Below are 20,491 nucleotides of genomic sequence, written 5' to 3'. Positions count from 1 at the left end.
TTTAGGCTTCACCACTGTGGCTTAGCCCCAGCTGGCAACAAAGAACAACAGAGTTGCTTTCTCACTGGGCGTTCATTCCTACCCCTGCAAAAAATTTGTGGGTTGGGGTAAAAACTGTTTAATAATGGAAACAAAGTAAAATATACTAATATTCATACTAATGCTAATACTATTAGTAATAAAAAGGAGACAGAAAAATAAAACCCAAGACAGACACCTGATGCCCAATACAATTGTTCACCACCCGCTGGCCGATGCTCATCCCATCCCACACAGTGCCTGGCTCCTCTTGGGCAACTCTTCTCAGTTTATACACTGAGCATGAAATCCTGCGATGTGGAATATTTCTTTTGTCAACATGGGGTCAGTTGGTCTGGCTGTGCTCACTCCTGTCTTCTTATGGACCTGCCTGCTGGCAAAGCATGGGAAACTGGAAAATCCTTGACTCAGGGTAAGCCCTGCTTAACTACAACTAAAACATCTGTGTGTTATCAACATACTATCTTACAAAATCCAAAACACAGCACTGCACCTGCTGCTTGGAAGAAAATTAATGATAACCCAGTTGAAATCAGGACAGCGATTTCTGGAAAATAATCATGGAAGTTACCAGCTTGTTCAGTCTGCTTTCTGTCCAATGTTGATTTTTGTTTGGCAGCAAATAAAATTTTCCTTATTCAGTTTCCAATTCTGGTAAATACCAATGGCAACATCTCAGATGGGCTTAGGGATCTACAGAAGGAAAATATCCATCTACTTCATAAATAAACAAGCCCTGGGGCAGACTGATGGCTGTGGGAATCTAGGTTGCTACTTCCCTGCTAAAAGGAATATCAGATAAATGCCTACAGCTTTGTACTTTTTTGTGCAAAGTTGCAGCAAACCTTGTAGTAAACCTCCTGGAGGTGTTATTGTCTATTTGTGATTTAATGGTGTGAAGACTTGATAGTGGGTACACAGCATGAGAAAATTTTATTGACAGTGACATCAGTTGCATAAGAAGAGTGTATAGAAGCTAGGAGACATAAAAAAGAGTTTGTGAGCACATGTGTATCTATATATGGATGTACAAGATTTCTTTTTGCTTTTTATTTATAAACTCTGATTTTATATATTTATACTTATATATATTATAAGTACATATTAAAATTTCTCTTCAAATTAGCTGAAATGGGTTCTAAAAGTTTTGAAAACACAATTCAGAGGGCCTCAATGTATGGAGATAAAGTAAACAACACCAGTACTGAAGTACAAAATATTTGGCAGAGTGGGAGAACAGTGGAAGGTAAAAGGAGAGTTTGGAAATTACAGTGAAATACTGCAGACTTTCTTGATAGGGGCCATCATGTCCTGGAAGAAAAGTACTTATTACTGCTGATGTGTTTCCACTCAAACTGTCTCTCATTAAAGTAAATACTTAGCTGTCTGTCTCCAAAACAGCCACATTTTTAAATAATTTTATCATTTTAAAAATACTTTCCTGTAAAAGAAGCTTTTCAGAAAGCAAGACCAGAAAGGAGTCATGAAGGTAGTCTAATGGTAGACTTGCAACTAAATCTTGCTCTTCACTAAGTGCTTAGTATGGGGGGGAAAAAAAAAAATCTGTTGGCTATATTTATCTTCTATTTCCAGATATCTGAAACACAGCTTTCAAAGTCTTCATCTGTTGAACAAATACTTGATTGATCAGTGAAAACACCCTTGTACTGTGAAGTTGTAATGTCCTTGGCAAAACCACTGTTAGCTAGCCTTGGGAATGGCAGGGTGCATTTTAGGGTTATGTACCTGCTTCTACTTTCCCTGAAGAAGAGTTTTTCACGGCCAAAATTGCCCTAATTGAAAAATGCCTTTATTCAGCTGAAAACTAGCATTAATATGCTGCCATTTGTAGCAGGTAACATGGTATTTTGTGCTCTTGGAGCACTTTTTTCCTCAGTCTGATATTTCTTACCTCTATTTTATGTCATGGTGCTTGAAATGTCTGGAGTGGACAGCTCCTACATAGAAATCAGGCTTACTTAGTGTGTCCTTCCCCCTCTTCTTTCAACTCCCTCTTGAGTTACAGTTCTGCCCTCTATGAAAGCATGCACATACAGTGATCATTGGTATTGAGTTTCTCTTTTCTTGTCTGGCAGGGCAAAGTGACATTTAGTCACTCTACTACACTTTGTAGTTGGTTCTTAATTGTGTTTGTGCATTTTAAAAGTGCTTTGTTGCTGATAGTGCCATAACCCAGATCTACATACAAATTGATTCCTCAGAGTGGAAGCCATAAAAATGAGAAGTGATTATGATAATAATAATAGGATCACATAGAATGTTATGAAAATAATATTTTTCTTCACAAAACAAGGTTTTAGTGTCATTTCATTCACTTAATGAAAACAAAAGCAGGTACTGTGTCTGGGATCAGCGGGAGAACAGAAGCCTTCTCATCCCAGAAGAACACTTCAGTTACAGGCATGGGCTTTATTTGGTTTTATACAGTGGAAAACAAAAACTTTTCCATTTAAAAACTGCAATTTTCATATTCAACAAACCTTCTGCAACACAGAGGATTTTCCATGTGCATTTTCACAGTGCTTTCAGCTGAGCATTTGATACAAATTTGAACCTTTTGTGATAGGACTCAGATCAGGGTTTGAGTATGCGCTATGTGTACTGTGTCCCCAAATCAACGCTTTCACTACAATGTTATTTTCATCTATGTGAACACCAAATGGTAGCAGCTGCAACTGTACTTGATGTTGAAGCCCAAGAAGCTTGTAGGAGAGGTTTCCAGACCACAACTCTCAGGCAAAAGGATGAGCTAAGCAAGGAGTTGTTTGGGTTTGGCATAGGCTTGGCATAAAAAAACCCCAAAATTTGGACATGTATAGACCCATAGGTTTCTGTAGTACTAAATGGCAGCTGGGAAAAACACAGAAAACATGCTACTGCTGTAAAAACTTCTGTTAAATTCTACCCATTCTTCAAAGAAGAGTCGACCTTTCTCTCCACAGGTTCGTACTGAGAGTAATTGCCCTATGTGTGACAGAAACCACATTTCTGATTTTAGTCTGGTAGATGAATTTTAAGCAGAGAATAAAATACACTTGTCACACAGACTTAATGATAACCCCATGAAGATCACAGCTGCAACCCAAATCCCATTAGGATCAGACAAGTAATATAGAGCTCTTTTTATGAACTCACCTGCTTAACTCTTATCAGTTCTGGACAGAAGCAAACAAGTTTGGAATCCTACATATATATGATACATATGTAATATACCAGAGTAGGTTCCCTCATCAAACCACTGTACAACATTTACAACTTTTTTGTTGGTGTGTTAATTTGTATAGGAAAAGATAGAAAGGTTTTATAGAGTGATATTTCTCATTTATGTGGCTTAAAAAAATTGCACAAGCCAGCATTACTTCGGTAAGCATTTCTCATTATCTTGCTCTGATTGAATGGAAATAGAAGTAATTCCCCCAAGTCAAGTCTGTTTTGCCCTTGCCAGTAACTGCTGAGTGATCTCTCTCTGTCCCTATGTTGGCCCACAAGCTTTTTGTAATATTTTATCTGCCCTGCTCAATAGTGGAGGAGGATGATAGAGCAGCTTTGATGGGCACCTGGTGTCCTGCTGGGGTCAACCCACCACAGGAGGAGACTCGGCTGTTTGCTCTTGTTTGGGAGCATATGCCATACCAGAAGATGCTATAGGAAAGTTTGGAACAGGCAATGGATTTTGCATACCTCTTTTGTTGATGTAGAGCCACTATTCACTAGATTTTTTTTTTTAAGAATAAATCACAAAATACATTTTATTTTAGCTTTACCACCTACTTCTATTGCTGTTAAATTGGAAAAAACTCATGCAGGGCCTGGAGAGTAATTTTTTTAAAGTGATTATTTGAGGAAGGAGGTGTCCATGAGATGAGCATTGCAGAATGAATTTCCTCTCCCCTACAAACAGAAACAGGGGTCAAAATCTGTCAGAGAAAAATATTTATGGTTTATTATGATATTAGCAGCTTTTTATGAATTAGTGAGCTGTCTTGTGTCTCGATTTGATATGAATATTTCACACATCCGGAGTGTTTCAGCCTTGCAAGAACCCTCTGAATCATTGCTTTAATAAATGGAGGAAAGGAATGGAAATTTGCTATTAGCAGGGAAGGAGTAGAGAGCTGGGGAAAGTTGCCTTGTTTATTAACGGAGGTGATCTGAATATGGATTTCCTTTCAGAAAAGCATTATGATGGATGGAGTGGAAAAAAAGAGGATAGGAAAACACAGTCTTTTTTTCTTACTTTTTAGGGGAAAATGGCATCTTGCTGGTGGCCTGACATACTGGCACCCAGCCTCTGAGAGGAGGAATCCATCCTTGATGTGCCTTTGGAAGCCCCAATATTAGCTGTCTCTTAAAAGATATATCTGAAAACCATTCAATCTCTAGCTTCTGAGGAATCACAGTATTATTTGCAAGCACAGAGAAGAGCACATGTATTGGCAGGGTGAGATAACCAGTCTTTTCCCTGTTGGTGTTTTCCACAAATAGCACCCAAACTGAAAACTGAATGCACTACTCAGGAAATTTCTGCTTTATGGTGTTAGTCTGGCATGAATTTGACAGATGGCTCCCTCCTTACCTTCTGGCTGCACTTGCAGCCCAGAAAGCTACTGTGTCCAGGGCTGCATCAGAAGGAGAGGGGTCAGCAGATTGAGGGAGGTGATTCTTCTCCTCTGGAGAGTGATTCTAACCCCTCCCCACCACCTGGAGTCCCCAACATGAGAAGGATGTGGACCTGCTGGAGCAACTCCAGAGGAAGGTTATGACTTATGATCCGAAGGCTGGAGCACCTCTCCTATGAGGACAGACTGAGAGAGCTGGGGCTTTTCAGCCTGGGGAAAAGAAGGCTCTGGGGCAGCCCTCCAGTACCTAAAGTGAGCCTACAGAGAGCTGAGGAGAGATGTTTTACAAGGACATGGGGAATGGCTACTGAAAGAGAGTAGGTTTATATTAGGTATTGGGAAGAAGTTCTCTGTGGGGGTGGTGAGGCCTCGGAACAGGTTGTCCAGAGAAACTGTGAATTCCCCATCCCTGGGTGTGTTCAAGGCCAGGTTGGATGAGCAACCTGGTGTAGTAGAAGGTGTCTGTGCCCATGGCAGAAGGGTTGGATCTAGATGATCTTCCAACCCAGACCACTTTAAGATTCTGTGTTTCCATGGCATTAAGAAGGATTCATATGACAATAAAGGAATTTTTCCTTAAGTGGTCTGAGATTACTTTAATCTGCACTGTCATTTGTAAACCTTGCATATATTTCCAACAGGTTCTGTGCTTTCAGTGTGAAGGCTCTTTATATCTGTTTTCCTCAGTACATGTTCTTGCTAGTTATGAGTTCTAAAAAACTATTATCTGATGTCGTGCTTCAAAATGCACCTGGTGTTGAAAGTCAATGAGAAATTAGGAGGTTAAATGGGCTGTTTGATAGGTATGATGGGTTCATAAGTGTGATGATTTTCCATCTGCTGAGTCACTGCCTCTGTGGTAGAAAGACATTGGTTTTGCCAGAGCAACACTCCAATTCAACATGGAATACTACAGACATTTGTGGGTTTTGATGAAATCTTTTCCAGTTCAACATTCTTCATTGTCCTCAGTGGAATCAAATACATTTGTGTAGCATGTGTAAGGTGAATTTCCTTGTAAGATATGCAAAAAAATGGCAGATAAAAAAGGGCTTTGACTGGGAACTATATCCAAAATTTCCCAGTTTAATAAACAAGTTAAACTGAATGCATTAGACCTTCTTGCAAATTCCCTGAGCACCTTCCCCCTTGTCAGCTAATCTCTTCCCTTCCTTCTCTCCCAAGCAGATACACATTTCTGTTTGTTTCCACTCTACACAGATGAGCTGTATGCAGTGAAACCAAGCCTTCCATTAAGCATGTACCTAAATGTTACACTTGTTTTTCACATCTGATAAATGTTCTCTTTCTGATTTTCAATTTTCTGGTTGACAGCTTGCCAGAAACTTTCTTCCCTGAAAACTAGCTTATTGCTAATTTTGACAGCTGACAGAGAAAGTTCCTGCCCATGCTTTTTTATTTTTGTAAACAGCAAACAGAGCTCATCACATCCCAGTAATTAGCATACAATGATGCCCTAGGATGCTAGGATGTGAGAATTGCACTCATGACTGGGAAGTATTGTTTTGTCAAAACTGAAATTCTTTTTTGATGACTTTTCTCCAATAAAACTTTTTCCAGGGGATGTTTCTTCAGGTGAACTTTTAGTGAAAACAAACACAGCAACCTTCAGAAGGGTTTCAGTTTAGGTGCTTACCAGGGATGAGTAAGAGGAGGAGGAGGAGGGAGAGTTTAATATGGGTGGAAAGAGGTGTTCATGGACTGTAATGTGGATCTCTCTAGATAGTGGCTTCATCTCTGGTTGAAACAAAACATTTTGGAACTCACTTTTGAGTTGTACAGACCTCACTTCTGGATAGATGTGAGACCCAGGAATGGCTCCTGCCTGGTAGAGATGATCTGCATGGAGGGCTTGAGGCAAGATATATTATTGCACGAGGCTGTGAAGACAGGACAGCCTCTTAGTTGGATTCCTCAGAATGTGGGCCCTGCCCAGGCAGTGTCAGACCTGCTCTGTTACACCCAGTACCAAGGCCATGAATGATGTGAAGCAGGAGAGAGGCCATGACAGCACTGCAAAAAAGCAGGTTACAGCTCTGCTGGAGAAGGAATTCAAGTAGGGAACCAGCTGGATGAGTGTCTCTCCAAGCATGGGAGGCTCTTCAGGTTTGTGTTTGAAGATTTTTCTGTACCTCCCTGAACATTTTCAAGTGGTCTCGTTTTTGTTGCTGCAAGTTGAATTATTGTGTTTCAGGCAGCCTGAGCAGCTGCTTTCAGCTGAAAAGAGCTATCCTCTTTGTACAGTTCTTCATTTCCTTACTCTCTGCTTTGTTAATAAGAGTTCATGTCGGCAATATTTTGATAGATCTGAGGCTTGGTGTAAGAATTCGTGTTTCAACGTATCATATGTCAAAGTTCAGGGTGTTTGGCATAAGTGAATGTGCAGATGCTAGCTGTGTTCCACACCATATTGTTAATTTGCTTTGAACAAGTGAAGATAAATAGTATCCACGGGAAACTTACATTGGTGGAAACTGGCTGTGAATTCCAAATTACCTTTAGCAGAATCTATTAATACACTTGTAGCACTTACAAGGGAAAAAAAAAAAAAGAATAAAAAGCTGGTAATATTTTCTCCCTTGGAAAGCTTACAGTGTAACTCTTCAATTAACAGCTCTAAGAGTGAAAGATGGTCCTGCAGGTATCCTGAACCAGCATTTGGGAAACTGGAGCTTGCTCCCAAAACCGTCCCAGGTATTTGTTGTGAGATCAAAGAGATCAGGTTGGCAAAATTTGCAAGGTAGTTTCAAGCAAGATTAATTTGGAAATGCTAAGGAAGCTGACCCCCTGAAGGAGTTGGGTGCCAGTATGTTTTAAAAGCAGAACTGGAGGCATATCTGTTTTTTCAGATGCCTTTACAAAGATGGCCTATAGGACTTAAGTAATTTCACAGCTGTAATTGTGGCTGAAGAAAATGCCTCAGTATAGGTCTGAGCAGGTTGAAGCAGGAACTCTCTGCCTGGGGTATATGGTTACTGGTCAGAAGTGTGAACCAGGACCTAACATGAGAGACATGTAGAGAAAAAGCATGTTGTTAAAGCCCCTCTCTACACATGAAGATTGTGTGTGATTTAGGTACTACAATGAGGAGGTTCCTAGAACACAGATCTGATGATTTAAAATCTGATGGTTTTTTGTAAGCAATCCAAGTAAGTACTTTTGTTAGTACTAGAAGTGTAAGGATATATCTATCATATGATGGCAGAAAATATGGTGCATGATGTGTTTGTATAACCTTAATTCTGCTCAGAAAACTTTTGGAGCATATATTCTCTGTGTTGGAGTCTGGTACAAAAACATTTGAAAAAACAACTGAAATTCACCTCTATAATTCATGTTTGAGACTGAAATGGTGCTAGAAAATAACATGGCAAATTATTGTTTTGGTAATTGAGATAAACAAATATGGCTTTGTTAATTTAATAAATTACTGAAATCAAATTGCTGTGTGTTTACCATGCAAACTGCCTACCTTGATATTTGTTTAAAATGCAGTAAGACACATCTCCTTCAGGGCTCCTTCTGGTGTTTATGCTTCCAAATGCTGATGAGTTATTTACTTTGCCATTCTCCATTTTTTTTTTTTAAGAACTTCAAAACTGCATAATTCTTTTGAAATATTTGGCTCCTCTGCAGGCATTTCTGCTGTATGTTGTAGGTGCATGCAACAGTTCAGAAGGGCCATATGTGTCAGCATTGACCTTTGAGCATTGAAGTGGCTGGAGAAATATATTGAATAACCCTGAAACCTTCCATTGATATGCCGTGGACCTTCATTGTTTAGTTTGATATCATATTTCACATGTGGCTTTCCCTTAATCCAGTATATGAGAATTATGAGGTAAGTATTAAAAATTAGAATGTTAGATATTGGTCAGTTTTTTGAGAAAACTTCCTTAGGAATGCAGGATTTAAAACATATCTTGTACTCCTTACCTCACTGTCAGATGGGCAGATGCAAATGTGGAGACAAGGATATAGGTAAGCTGTTAGAAATAATGGTTTTTATCTATTGGAGATAATTGAAAATCACAGAAACACTTGTATTTGAATGTCTTATTTTTTAGAAGAATAGTCTCTGTAGGTTCTGTAGACTCTACTGAAACTTCACTAAGAAGACATGGATGAAGGCTTTTTAAAAATGGGAGATGCTTTTGAACCAGCATGCTGAGACTATATTGAAAATACTGAGGTTTGTAGTGAGCAGTTCCAAGTACTTCTTTGAAGCTTATACAGAAGCTGCCTCATACAGAAGCTACTCTGCCATCTGTTATGCTGATCTCTGCTCTTGTGGGCAGTGACAGGACTCAGGGAAATGGTCTGAAGCTGAGTCAGGGGAGGTTTAGGCTGGATATCAGGGAAAGGATTTTCACCCAGGGGGTGTTTGGGCACTGGGACAGGCTCCCCAGGGAAGTGGTCACAGACCCACGCCTGACAGGGTTCAAGAAGAGTTTGGACAATGCTCTCAGGCACATGGTGTGACTCTTGGGGATGCCTTGTGCAGGGCAGGGAGTTGGACTCAATGATCCTGTTGGGTGCTTTCCAACTCAGCATATTCTATGATTCTATGATTATTTGCTCTTAAAAAATTTACCTGACTGGGGAACCAAAGGATTATCAAACTATGAGTGGCAAACTCTCAGGAGCTAAGTGTAGCAAAGACAAGAGCTAGTAAGAAACAATTACTAAGAAACACCTTAAAAACAAATCCGTAGTTCAGTACCAGAACAGAGATATTGAGACCGAGGATCTTCAATTTCTTCTGTACCCATCTAAACCATCATGAATCTCCAGTCATGAAACTATGTTAAAGTAGTATATGATATGTTAATAAAGTAATTCAAAACCACTTTTAACCTGCTTGACTTTTTTTGTGCTGGATTTTTTATGGATTGCTGAGATGTACCAAAGTTCACATCAAAAGTGACCTCCAGAAGCTGATATTTAGTGACAAAATGATTGTTTATTGTTTTAAGTTTGCCACCCAGATTTTACATTTACCTACAACTTACCCAGAACACTAGAAAAAAATTATCCTGTTAATTTTTTTTTCCAGGCTTATGTCTTTCAAATGGTATTTCGTGCTGAATTGTAGGTATTATAACTGTAATGACATTGACTCATTCCTTTATTCAGCTTCTATGCCAGAAAGTTTTTTTTTTTTTTTTCATTTTTACCCATTATGATAATCTCTATCTCCTAACAAGTATTTCTTGCTCAAACATTTATTTATACTTATATGTAGGACTTTTTTCTGCTAAGGCTTGGCACTTTTGCCTACAGCCTTTTCTGCCTCTTCCTTGTTCCTTGGGCACTTTCATCCATGATTCACACCATCAGTGTTCTTGGGATACTGCTTTGAGGGAGGCAATAGTTAAGTTTCTCTTAACCCTTTCATGCTTTACAATTATAAATTTCCTACTCTACCAAGAATAAACGTAAAACCTCACCAAAGCCAAAATGAGACCTCCAAATAGGCAGATGGAGTGGAATATCAGAGAGCAATATGATTAACATATTTGAAGTCCTGGGCTGAAAAGAAAACCAATTCACAGACTTGTCAGAATATTTCCAATATAATTCAACCTCTAAAATTTTTATCCAGGATTTGAAAATTTTGCCAATTTTTTTCCCTCAATAAAATATGGAATCTAGATAAATTTATGATTTCTCAAGGATAGTTAAATTTAATCTCTCTTCTACTGGGAAGTTCATTTTATATTCCTGTAATTCAGTACTGTTAAGTTGCTAATTTTGATTTGTGTTGAATTTATCTTGGCTTTGGGCAATGAATGCTAAAGGCAAACATAACTACTTATACTGGAGTTTGTTTTCTATACTTATCTCTTGCTTTTCTTAATACAACACTGAAAATATTGGGATTCTACTTTTTCTTCCAGAAAAACTCTAAATACATAAATGTATTTTTGTACATTTATGTACAAATGTATATTACTGCTTAAAAATGGTCATAACTGTACAACTAAAAAGGTAAGAGACTTTGTAAGTCAATGCCACACTGAAGACCAAGATGTTTTATAGTTAAAATTGGTACGAGGGTGTGGCAAATCAACCACTGCTCAAATCTGCCTCCAGCTGACCATACATATGCTGTCTTCAATTCAACTTGATTCAGCTTGCTTGGGTGACTATTTGGTTTTGTCACCCTCATGACTATCGCGAGGATTTACTTTTGGGTAGAATTTAAAATTTTGTTAAAAATGAGAAGAAAACAAATCAAGTTGACTTGTTGGTGCTAACACATAGGGCTAAAAATCAGAGGTATATTACTTGTCAACTAATCTCATCAATATGAAAAATATTGCCACACAGTACTGTCAGTTTTCAGAAAGAAATATGCAATTTAAGGTAATACAAACAAATTTGCCAGTTGGTTTTCTTACCAGCAGTTTCCCCCAGAATGGACCTGGGGAAGGGCTTTATCTGGAAAGGAAAACTTCAAAATAATTCCTCCATACTGAACAAGCCACTGAAGTAAGAGACACGTGTAATGGACTCACGGTAATTTGTTGGAGTGGAAGCTGGGCCAGACTCAGTCTGTTTGGGATCACTGGGTCAGGTTTCCTCAGGGCGCAACAGAGGCAGAGCCACTCTCACCTATCCCTGGGAGGCATGCCTATCCTCCCTTTGCCTGCAAGAGCAATCTGCAGAGGCACAGCTCCCAAGGCCAGCATCAGCCTTGTGTACCAAAGCTGAAGTGAGGACAGGGTGCCATGCAGACGCAAGAATCTCTGCTGCTCACGCCTAAGGAGGAAAGTGATTATATGCAAGCTGTAAGAGGCAGAGGATTTCTCATGTCTAGTGTAGTTATGCAGGTTGCCTAGGCAATTTGCAATTATTAAATATGTAAGAACAGCTGGCACTTCAATGAAATAAAATGTTCTGGTTCAAATTGTGTGGTTCTTTTTATTAATACCATGAAATCATGGGTGAGAAAACATTCATTTTTGAAGATCTAAGTAAAAATATGATATGAAAAAAATACATGAGAGAGAAAAATCTGAGCATACCTTTCTCAGCCAAAGGACTTAACAATATGTTTTTGTGGGTTTGGCAACGAAGAACTTGGAGGAGGAGAGTGTAACAAGCCAAAAAGCTTTCCTCTCTTAAGATAAGGCAGACCTTATCTGAGTACCAGATAACTCTGAAAACTTCCAGCTGCTAGGTTGTTAAAATACCATGGCTTAACTTCTAGGGCTGACACATGCTCCTGCAGGTATGTCAAGACAGGATTCTGATTAAAAGGCCTTTAATAGAAGTGCTAATGATTTATTGATCCCTCTCATACCAGCAGTGGTGATATCGATGCGGCTGTGACTGAATTGCTGAGGTACTGCTGCACTGGTCACGATAGAGTCTAGAAAATTTGACTTTCACACTAGAAATTTGTTTACTGAAATCTAATAGACATGAATGCAGTGAGTTTTGCTGGGAGGAGACATTAGATTTTTCAATTTTACAATTGTCTCCTGTGAAGACAGGCTGAGACAGTTGGGGTTGTTCAGCTTGGAGAAGGGGGGCTTAGGGGAGAGCTGGGAAGTGGCTTTTTACGAGGGCAGGTAATGGCATTATGCCATATAACAGGAGGGAATGGCTTTAAACTCAAAGAAAGTAGGCTTAGAGTAGACAATAGGAAGAAATTCTGTACTGTAGGGGTGGTGAGGCGCTGGAACAGCTTGCCCAGAGAAGTTGTGGATGACTCATTCCTGGAAGTGCTCAAGAGCAGACTGGATGGGGCTCTGAGAACCTGTAGGGAAAGTCACCTGCCTATGATGGGAAGGTTAGGACTAGATGGTCTTGAAGATCCTTTCCAACCAAAACTATTCTATGATTCTATAATTCTATGATTCTATGGTTGATTCTATGACTCTATATCTATCTTTGCTGTTGTATTAGAAAAAAAAAAAATCCTGTGTCACTGAGGATGCAAATAAGCTCATATTTTGCCTGAAAAAAGGGTTACATTTTCAGAACCATTATAATGTTATTCATAAAGTATTAAAATATGAAGACACTTTAAACAAGAAAAAAAGGACATACTTTAAACGGAATCTTTTTGAACTTGTGTACCAAAATGAAACACTTACATACAGAAGCATTTTCTATATAGAACACATGATTAATTAAATGTAGACTGAAAACAACTCCCTAAGCATTTTAGCTAAAGAAAAATTCTACAGTTACAACAAATTTCAACAGCATTTCACTCAGTTATGTTAGAAAGCCCAGGGAATATTTATAAGTAGAAGTTCTGCAAAATAAATTTATTGAATTAATTTGGTTTCCCCACATTAGAGAAGAGACATTGAGAAATTTAGAAGATATTATTTGTGTGAGTGCACTTCAAAGAGAAAATGAAAAATAGTATATGAATTTTGTAACTGTAAAGGGGGTTTAGAAGTTGCTATGGGATGCCTGAGGGAGACATGGTGGAGTTTTTAAATTACCTTTCTGAGTTTACTGAAAGGCTGCATATATCCGTAGCTTTTAAAAATGGATGCACAGCAGAGTTGTAAAGAATTCCATGAGGACATTATCTAAGGAATTTTGCTTTAAAAATATGACTTAATATTTAATTCAACTATTTTATGATAGGAAGTTGATTAAGCAGTGCAAGACTAGACTAGATCATGAATTTGCAGTGTTTGGCAGTGATGCCCTGGGCTCTGTTCATTACTTATTCATGACACACAGAAGAAATGTAACTGCCGTTAAATTTATTTACAAGTCAAGTTTGAAAGTTTTCTCTCAAGTCTCACTTTAGGGACACATTTGTGAGTATGTTGTTCATTCAAACCTTTTGACTTGCAACAACACTGCTTCTTTATTTACAAGTCATTCTGATTCTGATCTCACATAAAGTGATGTAAACCGGCCATTTTAGTTCTGCAGTAATTTAAGAGAAATAAAAAACAATCTTCCTTGAAGAGGCCACTTGGATAGTTTTGTGTATTAGATGAGACTGTTAAAATGCTCTAATCTAAAGAAAAGAGTAAATAAAAGGAAGGTAAAATTTTCTAGGGAAAGAAGTTAATCTGTGTTTTTACAAGGAATTGCCACAAAAAAAAAAAGTGTAGTTGATATTAAAGCAACAGATACATTAATCTCCAAGCATAATACCATAGAGCAAATTCAGATGAAGGATCGGTGTAAATATCTCATAATAGAAAAAATTGATCCCACATGATTTTAACTGATAATGTATAAACAAATATTTGCTAGAACTGCTGCATAAACTTAAACTTCTGTTTTTAATCCAGTACATTTCTTTGTTATTAACCTTTCTTTTATTTCTTAAGCTGAAGTGTAGTTGTAGCTAATTTGTTCTCCTCTGAAAAACAAATGTCATAAGTTAAATATTCCTTGTGATTTATTAAGTTTCTGGGAGTTTGCTCTGTATAAAGAATATTAGATCTGACTTGAGATCTTTCATATATTATTAAAATTCTTTCTGGATTAATTCAAAGAAGCCCAGAGAATAAACTACATAACATTTTGAAAGTGACTTGTGAAAATAACTGTTTAGATTAAAGTGAGAACCTACAGGGATTAATTTTTCTTAGTATTAAGACAGCCTTAATTTTGATTTGCTTAATTCACTTTGAAAATTATGTCATATCATATTGATGTTATTTAATTTTGAATGAAACTGATCACTTAGAGACTTAATTCTGTTTAATAAATGTATTTAAATTTGTAGCTAATTGATTCAAACGAAATTTCCTTACTAGGAATATGTAGGCCAGTTCTTTTTTTTTTTAAAGCTGATTGTGGAAAGTCAGCAGTGTTTTCTGCCTAAATTACTACATAAAATGCATATTCATATAAGTTCTTGGATTACTTTGGATTTTTTTTTTAAATTTCTGATACATATTGTGATATTTGCAAACTGCAGTTTGTCAGCTTTGTTCCTTTTCCCTACTACGAATATAATTAATCTTGACATGAATGTAAATTATGAACTTTATTGCCAATGTACTATGTTATTATAAGGTGTAACAAAGCATTTTCCATAGTCCTTAACCTCCTTTGTAGAGTCAGTGACTTGTAGCAAAATCAACATCCATCTAATTTAGAGCCTGTTAGTCTTCTATACACTTATTTCAGTTACCTTAATTGTTAGTTCCTGTAGACACTTTTTTCCTGACTGTCATTGTTCCATCTTGCCCATAGCAGAATATCATACACTCAGATCTCCACCTTTATTTTGTGCCCTATACTGGGCACAAAACTCCAGATCCATCAACAGGCCTCATGACTTCAAAATGCCCTCTGAATAGCCTGATTAAGATCAGAGTAGTGCCTGTAACTTCCAGCCTAACTTATTCATATTTACATTGGTATGGATCTAAAGAGAACAGACTCTCATTGGAACAGCTCTGACAGAATTGTTATTTGTTCATGAGCTCACCTTTGTTTGCATTTTCAAATTACAGATAAACTTCAGGGCTTGCACATGAGCTTGTCCTAAATATCACCAGTTCCTTTTCCTCCATGATCCTCCAGAAGTCTTCAGTATTTTCAAATTGTTTTGGCATCTGTAAACCTTGTCACTCAGGTCTCCCTGCCTGCCCTGGACAGAAAAGTTTGCTTTGAGCTTGCACTCACCATTTCAAGGTGAAGAAAGTGGCTATAGGAAACAGAACTTATGCTCTCCCTCTATACATTTCACATCAAATAGAGCAGAACAGAGAGGCTCAGTGATACTCCTTCAGCACTCCCTACAGAGCTAAAAAGGTGTTATACTATTTGTGACATGCACATATAAGCTTATTCAGTACAGATAATTTAAAAAATAATAATGTTAACTCAGAAAAATACATTTTTCAGAGTAGAAAAAATTATTTGTTGTGAGTATACAAAAAGATCATAGTGCAAAGTGGGAGTCTAGAAGGGTTAAAAGTTTTCTTCTGTAGCAGAATTATTAATTTCTCATATAATTGACATTTTTGTTGATGCTAGGTCAGGCATGACCATAAATTGCTTGATTAAGTTAGAGTGAAGTCCAAGATATGTATATACTAAAGCATGAATATTTAGTTCCAAAATGCCAGTTAGTTTAGTTCAAAACTGTTTATAGAAAAGGACATTTTTTTTGTAAATTGAAGAATTTACACTTCTTTCTTTTTGAGTAATAAAATTATTACATATTTTATTTCAAATTTTTAAAAATTAAATATATTTGGGAATAAAATGGCTTTTTATTACAAAAATATGCACCTTGGTTCATCTTTCCTGGTTGTATTTATTTAAATATTACTTTTCAAATTCAAATTTTCAAATCTACTTCTAAGATTCTTCAGTAAACAGTGGAGTAGACCTTCAAGTAGGTATTTATTCTAGCTTGCAATCAGCATCTGAGAACTGTGGGATAAGTCACTTTCTCAAGCATGAATTTCTGAAAACAGTCTATCTTTTACATGGTTAAAATAAATGATCTAAGACTTAGTTGCTATTTCTAACCTATAGAAAAAAATCCCAAAGTCGCCTACTAAAAAATCCTTAGCCAAACGCAACAGGAAATATTTTATTTAGATTATTTCAAATGTAAATAGAAATTGAGTGGATACAATTAAAGTAGCTAAATAGCATGTTTGATTCAAGTGTTTGACATCCCACAGTGTTGGCTGCATGGGGAGCTTAACCACTGCAGTTATGGTTGCAGGTATATATGGATTTCTTTTTTATTGACACTGTTGTTGAAAGGAACAAAATCACAGGAAATGCGAAAAATTTGAGCAGCTGAGAAGGGATGTGCCAGGTCTGTAAAAATCCTTCCAAAGATGCCAGCAACCACCAGGTGTCCTCCAATAAACCACATCTTATTGTTGCTACAGGACATGAAAGGAACGACATGCGCATCCTCAGGTCGTCAGGGCAAAAAGAGGGAGGTTTATTTTCTTACTTAAATTTATATAGATTTTGGACAATGACCAGGGATTGGAGGATGAAGGTTGAGACCTCTCCTATCCCACTGGTCAAACTAGAAGTCTATCAATTTTTCCTCCTTGAGAGAGGTATGAAAAACAATAATTTTGTTTACATGAAAATCTGTGAGAAACTCTACCACAAAAATGCAAACACCAGAAGGCTGAAAAAGGTTAGCGTGACATCTTATTGCATATAAATCTCATTAAAGTGCAATTCATTAGCCCTCCCTTTTCAAAATTGGGTCCATCCCAAGTTTCTAGGGCAAAGGCAAGTGATAAAATTGTAAGTTTTAAGAAACAGATTGGTGTGTGTTTATCTGGGATGGAAAACTTCATGTAATGATTAAGAGAATGGACTCTGAAAAGATATCAGATTCTCATTTTGAGAAAAGAGATTTGGTTTTATCTGGATTGTGAAGCATGAGAGCTAAGGAACTGCAAGATCTCATTTCTAATTCCAGTATTCAGCTTCACTGTGAAATCTTGTTTTCACCACCTCTGTGTTCACCACTTACTGATTTCAAGGGGAGTTTCTCAGTGCACAAGAAGCCCTCTCAATCCATCTGTTCCTCAGCTTCTCCATTGGCAGAGCTGGAATAAAACCTCTTTGAGATTCTGGGTCTTGTTTTAAAATATCTCAGTGCTCTGAAATTGGCAAACTTTCCTTTCTTCTTTGCAATGAATGTTCGAAATGTAGGAGGTAAATTAATCCAGTAAATTAAACCCCTACACTTTGCAAAATTTTGGAAAAAACTTTGCTTTACAAAAGTAGAAAGATGCCTCTGTGTTTGCTATCCAGCCATCTGTCATGTCTCTTGGCTATCAAGTTCTCCAAGATCTGGATGATGTTCAGTTGATTTGTTGATTTGTCATGCTGTGTTATGACTATAGTTTGAGACTGTGGGCTTCTTCTCATAAAAATTTACTTCTAGTGATTTTTAGGATCATACTTGCATTAATTAAATTTAATTAGAATTTATTAATTTTATACCTTCCTTTTGTACAAGTTATTTGCTTTGTTTTAATTTTTGTCCTCAGCCTTCAAAGAAGCATGAATTTCCAAGCACAGATCTGTTGTTTTTCATTTTTCCTAGCTTTTCTCCTGCTGAATAAAGTTTCTGAAGTTTTTAAAATGAGTTATGAATTGTAGCTTACTTTAGATGGAGAAATTTTAGGTTTCTGTAATAGTAAAATGGCAATTTCCTCAGAATATGCTTTAAAACCTGACAGAACAACATATGAAGGACTATATCTCAAAACTTTTAAAATCAATAGAAGTCTTCCCATAGGTTCAGTTGCTTTCAGATCAGACTCCTTGTTGATCCTTTATCCAAGTACATATCAATTTTTCCAAGTGCATCTCTGGAACAAAGATCTAAGTATAGCAGCTGTTTGTTCAGTCCTGACTATCAGCATTTACAGACATATATGAAGTTTTTCATTACAATCTGAAACGCTCTCTTATCATAATACAAAACTAGGCTTGATCATTCCCTCAATAAAAATAACTGTAAAACAAAGGTACAGAGGTGAGGTGGGAGAACAAGACGGCTTGTGGAAGGGCTTGTGGATGAAAATAAACATGCAAAATGAAGCAGTGGTATAATAGAGTAATGCATGAAAATTGTAAAAAGGCTTGCCATAGACAGGAGTGAAGTAAATATGCAGTAACATGTCAAAAAATTTGATGTGGGCAATTGGACACTATTGTGACTCAGTATACAGACTTATGTCTTATGTTCTTCTTCTTTTTTTTTTTTTTTTTTCTTCTAAGATTGTAACATTTCATTAGAGACGTCCAGCTACTCTGTGTACTCTTTGATGTCTGCTGTAGCGTGTGGTTTCTTCTTGCTTAGTTATTAAAGCTGTCAGAAGGTTGTAAATTTTATAGGATTTGTTGAACACTGGATCTGTGATAAGAAACAAGAATTTCTTCACTCCTTTCTTTCTAAGGGAAACATGTCTTGAAAGTCCAAGTGAAAAAGCATTTTGCATTTCCTTTCTGGAAGATCTTTTGGAAAAGCAAAGTGTATTTTTTGCTCCAAGCTCTGTGAGCATTGTTACTAGGTTCTGTGGGCTTTGAACAGGGCAACTCAGATTCAGGGACTTTTGGGAGCTCCTTTTGGTTGTGAAAACCCAGCACTGGCCCTGCGGCACTGGTTCTGAGGCAGACAGGGTGCCGAGCTGGAGAGGCTGCTGCTGACCGTCAGCTGGGGGCATCCAGGTTTCGCCCACACTGCCTGAAAACCTGTAAGTGCATTAGTGTTATAAAAACCCATTATGAACAATTCTGCTTATTAAAAAAACCACAAAAAACCCTTCTTTACATCTAGTGTTTAGTACACTGTGTTCTCAGCAGCGTTAAAAGCTTGCTGTCATTCACAAATGCTGTTCTTTCTTTAATATTGGAACAGAAGCTGAGATCTTAAACAATTGACCATGATGTTTTTTTTCTCAGATGATACATAGCCAGGCTTAATTACGGTGTATTGAAAAAATTGAATTAAAAACCTTTGAGGGCTGATATGAGCAGATTTAAGACGTTGGTCCCAAAGAAGGATATATTTCTATTTCTGTGTGCATTTACATTCATTGTCTGCTCTCTGTGATATCAAATGTCACATGATTTGATATAATAAGATGAAACACCATCTGGTCAGTGCTCATTATGACTTTTTATTAAGCTATGGTCTGGACTTAAGTCATTCAGCACCTTTGCAATAGCATGGAAGTCTACCTCAGCAAGCCTAAATTTGATCTCAGCCATAAAACTGACATTGGGAAAGATTTAGAACATACTGAGTCTTTCTAGGAGAAGGTCTTTTAGTCAGAGTCACTGCATGAGACCTTTGTTCATTCTTAGGAAAAGGCAGCACAGACCTTTCACAAAATCTAAATCCTATAGTGAGTACTTGCACATTATGCTGGGTGTGGAAAGCAGAGTAGGGAAAACCAGCCATGAGACAATCCTTTGATGCTGGGAATAAGTAGGTGAACCTTGGTGCCATGGAGTCATATGGCCCCTTCAGTAAACATTTGGTAAAAGTCCACATCGATTGATTTTAAGAAAAGACTTGAAATACTTTTATCCCTCTTCTACATATAATGTGGTGTACCCCATTTTTTGTTTTGTCATTGCCTGAGAAGTCTGAAACTCTCAAGTTCAAGGCAAGAAGCAGTAAACTATTCAGTGGAGATGCTTTAGGTGTGCTGTTACTCCAAGGACTGCATGTTAATGACTAATGACTGAGCTAATGACGGAGTGACACAAGGCCAGAAACAGACTTTGAAAGGACAGAAAATGTGGCTTGCCTTTTCCCACAAGAGCTGCCTAATCACTGATAATAGTCACGCTGCTATTCTTTTATTCTTACCAGCTCTTCCTAACTGAACATTTAAAAGATTTTATTTCTTTCGGGGTGAAAAGAAGTCCAAGTGCATCTTAGAGGTCTATGATCAGAAACTATCAAAGAAAAACTGTAGGAAGGCAGTGCTATTTTGTGTGAAAACAGGTATTTCTTCTCTCTTTAAAGACAATGGTCATAATCTGTTTTTTAGACATTTGACCTCCAGGTTTAAGACCCACTATGAAGAAATGGTGTTCAGCAGCATATGTACATTCACAATGAGACGTATTGGCCCCTCTGGTAACAAATGAATCATGGCATGCCATGGAGTCATGCAAAGTTACCAGAAGTCTTTCAGCAGCAGCTGCAAAACTGACCCCAGGAAAACTTCATAAATATGGAAGGTGCTTTGCAAAGACATCCATGATCACTGAATGCAGATTTCTTCAGATTCAGTGTTTTTGTTACCAAAAGAAAAAAAAAAAAAGGCAAA

This window comes from Sylvia atricapilla, chromosome 1 (assembly GCF_009819655.1).
Source record: "Sylvia atricapilla isolate bSylAtr1 chromosome 1, bSylAtr1.pri, whole genome shotgun sequence".
In the NCBI taxonomy this organism is placed as follows: Eukaryota; Metazoa; Chordata; class Aves; order Passeriformes; family Sylviidae; genus Sylvia; species Sylvia atricapilla.
This window is presented reverse-complemented; position numbering follows the sequence as displayed.